The sequence below is a fragment of the Hippocampus zosterae genome, chromosome 3, assembly GCF_025434085.1.
Source record: "Hippocampus zosterae strain Florida chromosome 3, ASM2543408v3, whole genome shotgun sequence".
Lineage (NCBI taxonomy): Eukaryota > Metazoa > Chordata > Actinopteri > Syngnathiformes > Syngnathidae > Hippocampus > Hippocampus zosterae.
The window spans coordinates 7,906,476-7,915,964 of NC_067453.1; the positions used below are offsets into that span (position 1 = coordinate 7,906,476).

Here is a 9,489-nt window from a genome sequence, read left to right on the forward strand (position 1 = left end):
CCAACCTGTGGCCTATTATTCGACATCCTACTCCGAGGTGGAGATGGGCCTGCCGCCATGCTATAGAGCAATGGTTGGAGTCTATTTGATGTATGACAAAGCCTCGGCTATCACCATGGGCTATCCTGTGACAATTCTTACTCACCATAGTCTTCGGACTCTGTTGAACCATGGCAAGTACACCTTGACAGAGCCCCGGCTTCGGGACTATTACAGGCTCTTGGAGCAAGGGGATGTCACTCTAGCAAGGTGTACTACTGTAAACCCAGCTGAGTTTTTGCCAACTTCAGAGGGTGGGGACCCCCACGATTGTTTGCATGAGTCAGAAAATACTCTAGACTGCGGTCCGATTTGCAAGCTATCCCCCTGAGGGAAGCAGATCTCGAACTGTGGACAGACGGCTCTTGTTATCGAGTCGGAGAAAATTTATGCGCAGGCTATGCGGTCGTGCAAGCGCAGGGACCTGAGTTTGTAACGATCAAAGCTGAAGTGGAGAAGGGTTCCATGTGAACAGCAGTTGAACATGGGTCAGTCGGTCCTAAAGGATGAAGGAGTGGGAACATCGGCGTAGCGCCACTTCCTTGGGTTTTTATTTTCCTTTTTGTGTGATGTGTTGCATGATTCCACTGGAATGTGATCCACCGTATGTTGTTGCCCGGCCCGCGACCAGTTTACCATCGTTATTATGTCAAAGTTGCATGTGTTTTGCGTTGAGTGCCATTGTCATCACGCGATACTGGCAGGAGTTCTTATTCGTTCCAGAACCTCTGGATGCTGACCGGGGCCGTGCAAGGGACTCTATGGACAGTGACCTGGACATAAGGACTTTGTATGGACAGCAGGCCCTGGGCAGTGATACCCAGCACGTTCTATCGCTGAAGATTCGGGGAATGGACTCTGCCTCGGCACGCACTTACACATGAAGAAGGGGGGCGACATTTCGGGGGCTTGTTTTGATAGCATGTTTTGATACCTCATTACTATATACCTCATTGTTTATTCCAATATTTTTACCTCATTTTGTTACCTGCTGGCCGGCTGATCATGTGACGGTACAATTTCACTGTTTGGTGATAGGGGGACATGTCATTCCATTTTCACACTGTTTGGTGAGCTCGTACTGTTTTGTGGATTGTAATGTGCCAGGGCTCCTTACACCTGGTTGACACCAGGTGAAGGGAACCACTGGGGATGGTAGAAAGGGCCTTCCTCTTTTTCCTTGTCATTAGACTGGCGAGGTTTTTTTTCTTGAGGAGGGGCCGGCAGCTTTTTGGGGCTTCTAACGGGCCACACCAAATTCATTACTTCGCAATTTGTCACCGTTGTAAGGGTATTACCTAAGGGGGGTGGTATCGTCGTTTGAATTATGCGGACTTCAATTTTCTTTGCTTGTGGTTCCTGAGAGGCCTCAGATTGTTGTCAGGGAGCAATTGGCTAACTAAATAGTTTGAGCTTTCCTAGTTAAAATAACCGTACGTAGCATGCCTTGAGCGTGATTTAGGCTGAAGATTTTGGGCCAAATTGTAGACGTGAGCATATATAAAATTTGGTTGGGGGAAGCTGTTTGGACCTTTACCGGTGTTATCTTTTGTTAGACCGTTTCCGGGACTATTACTTTGTCCCGGAAGGGGGGAATGAAGTGTAATTTGGAATTCCCTCTCTATTCCTGTAGGTGGCCTTTGAATGTCCACCTGGCGTCAGTGACACGATTCTATTCTATATTTGCTGGTCAGGGAGAATTCAGTTTCAGCAATGTGTGCAATCCTATAATAAGGTAAAGTGGCTGTTGTCGTCCATCACCAACAGCGCTGGTCAAGATCTCCTTTTTAGGACTGAAGTAAACTAGTAGATTGAAAACCGCAGCTGGTGCACAAAGCCATGACATCAGCTCCTTGCCAGGTATAAAAGATACAGGCCTGACAGGGGTAGGGGGGCTTTTTTACATCCATGCCTTGGGCCACTCAACTTTTTGGAAAGACTTCACTCTGACATTGGTAGAATAAAATCTTTTCCCAATCAGCCGTGGTCCCTGAAGTGCTCATTCGTCGGGAAACAGCCACCGATCACCGAGTGTTTTTTGAAGACCAGGGAAGCAGCAAAAACCATATACCACACAGCCTTCTCGGAACACTGACGAAAAGCCAACATTTGCAACATACGTAAACACTCGCGGTTCAGTGAGGGGATTTTAGTCCTGGGACTTCGGGGGTTCTGCGCAGACTGTTAGTTCTTCCCCAGTACAGCGGTACCTCTACTTACCAACGTCTCTTCATATGAAATTGTCAAGTTACAAAACGCCTCAAGAGGAAAATATTGCCTTTTGTTACAAAAGAAATGTCAAGAAAGGTAAAAATACAGTCGGGTCTGCTCCTCGCAGCTTCGAGTTTCATGAACGCAACATACTTGTAGCTGCTCTGCCATTGGCTATTACCGAGCGTCTTCCTGGTATCCCATTGGCTCAGAGGGAGATCTACCGTATGTGTCTATGTGTTTCGATAAATAGAGATGTGTCTGTGCAGAGTACTCGTCATTCGCCCCTTGGGCCGTGAGTCGTTCCGATCATTTTACGTAAATGTGAATCACCCAGAAAAAATGTTCAGCAGTCGGGCGATCGCTCACTCTGCCGATGTTTGCCTTAGACATTTTCGAAGGAATGTTAAAAGCCGACAAATGTAAACGTACTTGGATCAGTTCTTGCCAAAACGGCAGCCAAAAACCTCTTCTAAGACGGAACATGAGCTAAAGAGGGCAAACAACGATGAGGGTGCACTTAAAAGTGAAATGACCATCATTTTTAATCTTGTGTTTTTTACATGATGCACAACTCATTGATTGCGCAATACTGTGATCTAATTCCATCCATTTTTTGGATTCTCTTTATCCTAACAAGGGTCCAGTAAGATCCCTAAATTTCTTGCGGTTTCTGTTGAGAAACATTCTAAAACTCTTCACAAAGCGGTGAATCCCATCCCATGCTTGCTTGTGAAACTCGAGCCTTCACTGATGTTGCTTTTATCCCCAGTCATGACACTCACCCGTTTCCAATGAACCTCTTCACCTGTGGAGTATTCCAAACAGGTGTTCAAAAAAACCAAAACAACACGAATACAGAAATGTTTCTGTCATTCCCCAAATGGAGATGAACACTTTGAAAGAAGCTTTGCTGAGCGCGAGGCACCAGGAGGACGGTGTTGAAGCTGGTGGTATGGTATGCGTGTTTGTTGTGTCCACGCGCCACATTCACACACGGTACAGTCGACTGCATTGAGTGCTGCCCCCATGATTAAAAATGTTGTTTTGTTGTGGTTTTGCGTGCTCAGAAGCCACTTGAGCCATTGGCCCAACAGGATAGTAGGGTTTTTGTTTGTTTGTTTTGTCCAGGGTATCCATGGCAAGCACCCAAAGCGGGTTACTTTCAACACAAGAATTTCACAATCACACAGAATGCAAGAAAAAAAAAAACTCCATTTTTTTATGACATTTTTTAATGCTTTCCAACTAAACTACAGGGATACTTTTTTTTTTTTTTTTTTTATACTTTTATAAAAGGATGGTCGCTGTGGTCCATTCTGGAGCACTTGAAGTTGAGGGCTTGTCCGCTGTCACTGTCACGGCGATGTGCACCCATCCCCTGGAAAGACAGAGAAAGGACAACATGGGACCATGTCAGTCTTTTGTTTCTGCGATGAATCACGGTGAAGTTGGTGGTTTGTGGATTGGATGACATCCTCTGCTGGAGGCGAACTTATTGGATGTCACTCATGAATCGCGCACGGGTGCAGTTGTTTCTCATAAGTGGAATTGGACAGGATGGGGTCAGATACGGCAGCACTGCTCATTGCCAGGTCGGAGTGACAATCTTGCTGAACTATTCAAACCTTCATATTATTTTTTTTCACCAATCAATGAACACAATTTGGTCAGTGTGCCAACTCCGCGCTGGAGGCAAAAACCGAAAAAATCTGGCTTTTCCCTTCTTTGTGCACAAGGCTGGCCAAAGACGATGAAACAATGTACAGGTACTCACATTGGGATTTACCGCAGACTTGGCCGGGGGCGCACTCGACCGTTTGAGGAATACAATATGGCATCAACCATGGTATACAGGATTGGCATTTCACAGCTTCACCTGAGGGGTAGAGTTGGGAGTGTTTGAGAACTTGAAATGATTTTTTTTTCTCCTTTTGGCTTGTCCCATTCACCGTGGCCGCAGTGCGTCATCTATTTCATTCACTTAGTCTTGCGCTCGTCCTCTCGAACACCGACTGCCCTCGTTTGACTATTTTTGTGCTTTCTACTGTCTTCGGGACTCATTTGTTTTATTGTTCGTTGCGGTCTGAATTGTGGTGGTTGTTTGGAAGTGCTCGATGACTACAGTTGATTTGACTCGACTCATGTCTTCTCTGGCTCCATCCATCGAGCTCGTCTTGGGTCTTCCTCTTGCTAGCGTGTGGAGAACATGCAAACTCCACACAGGGAGGCCAAAGCCGGAGTCGAACCCTGTCCCTCTTCACCGTGAGGCCGGCGCGCTAACCGGTCGGCCACGGTGCCGCCTCAAAATAACATGGACGTATTTCTGAAGGGGTAGTCTCAACGGGAAAAGTAATTTCCTGAATTTCAGAACGTATCATAAGGGGTGTTCACACAGCATACATTTGCATCGGTGCCGCACCGACGTATATTGTTGCGATATATCTTACACCCGAGCAAATTTTGTGGAGCGTTTGAGCGCAATTGATTTGTTTTTTATTGTTCGTTGCTGTCCAAATTATATTCTGCTGCGTGTGCAGAATTTTGTAGACAGCGGTGGTTGTTTTCAAGTGCTCTTGACTTGACTCATGTCTTCCCTGGCTCCATCCATTGAGCTTGTCTTCAGTCATGGCCAGCCTCGCCAGTGTTTTAGAAACTTTCCTCTACACCCAAACACGAGACTCTCTACCACAACAGGGACAAGAATTTAATAATTACATTTATTTTGAAACAATCAGACTTGTGGTCTGGTAGTTGCTACTCATGCTGAAGTTATTATGGGAGGAAAAGGTGTTCTTGTGGAATTATGATTCGTCACAGTTTTTGCATAGTTTATGATCCCTTTGTTGTATAATTACGGCTTGTCATGGTTGGTCTCATGCAATATAACCCCCCCCCCCCCTCCCTTTATAAAATTGCTGATGTATTCTTGTGAAATTGCAGTTTGTGATAGTTAAATTGTTTCTTGTGAAGTCGACTGACTGAAAGGAAAATGACACTCACCAGCTATGACCAGCACGGCGACGCAGAAAGCCAAGATCAACCACTTCATTGTCGTGTTCACCACAGCAGACTGTTGTCGACTTGTCAGTTGAAGCTTCTTCCAATTGATGATCACTTTAGTCAAATTTATTCTTTTATACAGTGCCGTGTGAAAATATTTGCCCCCGTCCTGTTGACTGCGTTCTTGGAATATTTATCACACACGAGTTACAGTTCAACAAACCGATTTTAATATCAAACAGAGGCATCCCAAGGCAATACTAAATTTGGTTTTCAAATGACAATTTAAATTATTAAGGCACAAAAACAACCCCCCCCCCCAAAAAAAAAACTTTCTGACCCACTGTGAAAATGTAATTGCCCCCAGAATCTAATAATGGGTTCAGAGATGAAAGTCCTCCTGTTTGCTTTCACAAGCGTAGCCATGTTGAGGCACTAACACTAGGAACAGTAAAGAGATTTTCGTCTTTTTAGAAAGACACTTGCTAAACCCCAGTGGAACGAATAAAAGACGCCGTGGACAAGACTGTTGTTGTCGTAAAAAATGTATTTGGACAAAAAAGGAAACGCTCAGATTGGCAGAAAAACGTGTCCGTCCGACTTCGAGTGTCGTATCAGTTATCCTAGCTTAGCTGTTGTCGTGTGTAACGTCGGTTGCATCGGCGTTGGTTGGTTGAAATCAAAAGAATTGCTTGCGTACATGTTCGCGCTGAAGCACGCTCAGCAGAGAGCAGCGGACTATCTACTGCTGCGGCTCGCTTAGCTTGAGTAGCGTCGCCATTTCATCGGCCGTGCAGTCCGATAGAAAACAAAGAGAAAAGCAAACATAATGCGCCAAACAGAAAATCAAGTGAAGAAATCACAAAATAAATTCTGTTTTGTGAATGCACAACAGAGGAACAAACTACACAAACATCTCAGAGACAGTTCGGTCTCCTCCAAAAGGAAAGATGACGGCAGTCCAACAGAGCACGAAAGCCGTATGTCATCAACTCTTCTCATGCGTAGCGAGTCTACCCCTGTAGCGTTCACGCGTAGCATTTTACATCGGTGCTGCCCCGCAAACGAGCATTTACTCCGGAGCAAATTTTTAAACCACCTCCTTGAGCAGGGTGAAATTTGCTCCGGTTGAAGCTGTTTTCAGGCGCCACACCGGTGTAACTTTGCACGTGTGAACGCTCTACGGGGGCAGCCCCGGAGCAAATGTTGTCGTGTGAACACCCCTTTTGTGTGCTCAGAAGCCATTGGCCCAACAGGATAGTACTTTCTTATGTATGCATGGCCAGCACCCAAAGCCGGCTATATTCAACGTGAGAATAATTTTTCAGTAACACAATGCAAGAACACCTCCGTGAGTCGTCACCTTACCGTGGTGGAGGGGTTTGTGTGTCCCAGTGATCTTAGGAGCTAAGTTGTCTGGGGCTTTATGGCCCTGGCAGGGTCACCCATGGCAAACAGGTTCTAGGTGAGGGGCCAGACAAAGCACGGCTCAAAGACCCCTTATGATGAGAAAAATATATGGACCAAGGTTTCCCTTGCCCGGACGCGGGTCACTGGGGCCCACCTCTGGAGCCAGGCCTGCAGGTGGGGCTCGTTGGCAAGCGCCTGGTGGCACAGCCCGAAGAGGCAACGTGGGTCCCCCTTCCCATGGGCTCACCACCCATGAGAGGGGCCAAAGGGGTCGGGTGCAATGTGAGCTGGGCGGCAGCCAAAGGCGGGGACCCTGGAGGTCCGCTCCTCGGCTGCAGAAGCTAGCTCTTGGGACATGGAATGTCACCTCTCTGGCAGGGAAGGAGCCCGAGCTGGTGTGTGAGGCAGAGAATTTCCGACTGGATATAGTCGGACTTCACACACAGCCTGGGTTCTGGGTTCTGGTACCAGTTCTCTCGAGAGGGGTTGGACTCTCTTCCACTCTGAGTTGCTCACGGTGAGAGGCGCAGAGCAGGTGTGGGCATACTCATTGCCCCTCGGTTCAGTGCCTGTACATTGGGGTTCACACTGGTAGACAAGAGGGTTGCCTCCCTCCGCCTTCGGGTGGGTGGACGGGTCCTGACTGTTGTTTGTGCATATGCACCAAACAGCAGCTCAGCATACCCACCCTTTTTGGAGTCCTTGGAGGGTGTGCTGGAGAGTACTCCTGCTGGGGACTCCCTTGTTCTGCTGGGGGACTTCAATGCTCACGTGGGCAATGACAGTGAGACCTGGAGGGGCGTGATTGGGAGGAACGCCCCCCCCCCCCTCCCGATCAGAACTCGAGTGGTGTTTTGTTATTGGACTTCTGTGGTCGCCACGGATTGTCCATAACGAGCATCTTGTTCAAACATAAGGGTGTCCATATGTGCACTTAGTTGTATCATCGGATTTGCGGGCGCATGTTCTGGACACTCGGGTGAAGAGAGGGGCGGAGCTGTCAATCACCACTTGGTGGTGAGTAGGCTCCGATGGTGGGGGAAGATGCCGGTCCGTCCTGGCAGACCCAAACGTATTGTGAGGGTTTGTTGGGAGCGTCTGGCGGACTCCCCTGTCAGAAGGAGTTTCAACTCCCACCTCCGTTAGAGCTTTTCCCATGTTCCGGGGAGGCGGGGGACATTGAGCCCGAGTGGACCATGTTCCGTGCCTCTATTGTTGAGGCGGCCAATCTGAGTTGTGGCCGTAAGGTGGTTGGTGCCTGTCGTGGCGGCAATCCCCGTACTCGCTGGTGGACACCAGCACGCCTTCCTTGGAGAAAGCAGAGCCTGGGGACCCTGAGGTGGGCTCTCCTATGTCTGTGGTTGAAGTCACCGATGTGGTTAAAAAGCTCCTCGGTGGCAAGGCCCCAGGGGTGGATGAGATCCGCCCAGAGTTGCTCAAGGCTCTGGATGTTGTGGGGCTGTCCTGGTTGACACGCCTCTGCAACATCGGGTGGTCAACAGGGAGAGTGCCTCTGGATTGGCAGACCGGGGTGGTAGTCCCTCTTTTTAAATAGGGGGACCGGAGGGTGTGTTCCAACTACAGAGGGATCACACTCCTCAGCCTCCCTGGCAAGGTCTATTCAGGGGTGCTGGAGAGGAGGGTCCGTCAGGAAGTCGAGCCTCAGATTGAAGAGGAGCAGTGTTGTTTTCGTCCTGGCCGTGGAACAGTGGACCAGCTCTACACCCTTAGCAGGGTCCTCGAGGGTATGTGGGAATTCGTGGACTTGGAGAAGGCGTTTGACTGTGTCCCTCGGGGAGTTCTGTGGGGGGTGCTTCGTGGGTATGGGGTACCGAACCCCCTGATACGGGCTGTTCGGTCACTAGATCGACGGGCGGATCGGTCGTCTGCTGTGATGCGGACGTTGTATCGGTCTGTCGTGGTTAAGAAGGAGCTGAGCCAAAGGGCGCGTAGCTCTCAATTTACCGGTCGATCTACGTTCCAACCCTCATCAATGGTCACGAGCTATGGGTCGTGACCGAAAGAACGAGATCCCGGTTACAAGCGGCCGAAATGAGTTTTCTCCGCAGGGTGTCCAGGCTCTCCCTTAGAGATAAGGTGAGAAGCTCGGTCATCCGGGAGGGGCTCAGAGTCGAGCCGCTTCTCCTCCACATCGAGAGGAGCCAGATGAGGTGGCTTGGGCATCTGATTCGGATGCCTCCTGAGCGCGTTCTTGGAATATTTATCACACACGAGTTACAGTTCAACAAACCGATTTTAATATCACACAGAGACAACCCAATGAAATACAAAACGCGGTTTTCAAATGACAAGTCAGTTTATTAAGCACCAAAAAAAAAAAAAAACAACACCTTTCTGACCCTCTGTGAAAAAGTAATTGCCCCCAGAACCTAATACTGGGTTCAGTATTGGTTGTGCCAAGGTTGTGCCAACCTTGGCAGCAATAACTGAAATCAAGCATTTGTGATGATTGCTGTGCAGGAATTTTGGCTTATTCTTCTTTGCAGAATTGCTTCAACCCCGCCAGATTGAAGGGTTTTCGAGCATGACCTGCCAGTTTAAGGTCACAGCATAGGATCTAAGTTAGATTCAAATCCAGGCTTTGACTTGACCGAACCAAAGCCTAAATTTTGTTTTGGGTTTTTTGAGTCATTCAGAGGTAGACTTGCTGGTGTGTTTCGGATCATTGTCCTGCTGCGTGATCCAAGAGCGCTTGAGTTAGAGGGCACAAATTGATTGTCGGACAATCTCCTACAGGATTTTCGAGCAGACAGCAGAATTCATTGTCCCATCAGTCACGGCAAGTTGTCCTGGTCCTGAAGGAGC

The 9,489-nt window shown here is 48.3% G+C and overlaps 1 long non-coding RNA gene across 1 annotated transcript; it reads right to left on the reverse strand.

Annotated features, from left to right (window-relative positions):
* Positions 1–1,658: 1,658 nt before the first annotated feature.
* On the reverse strand, positions 1,659–5,575 carry LOC127597239 (uncharacterized). The gene is made up of 3 exons (XR_007961613.1): positions 5,254–5,575; positions 4,028–4,129; positions 1,659–3,631 (listed from the first exon to the last, which is right to left on the reverse strand). It is a non-coding gene; the product is annotated as an uncharacterized LOC127597239 (long non-coding RNA).
* Positions 5,576–9,489: the final 3,914 nt, after the last annotated feature.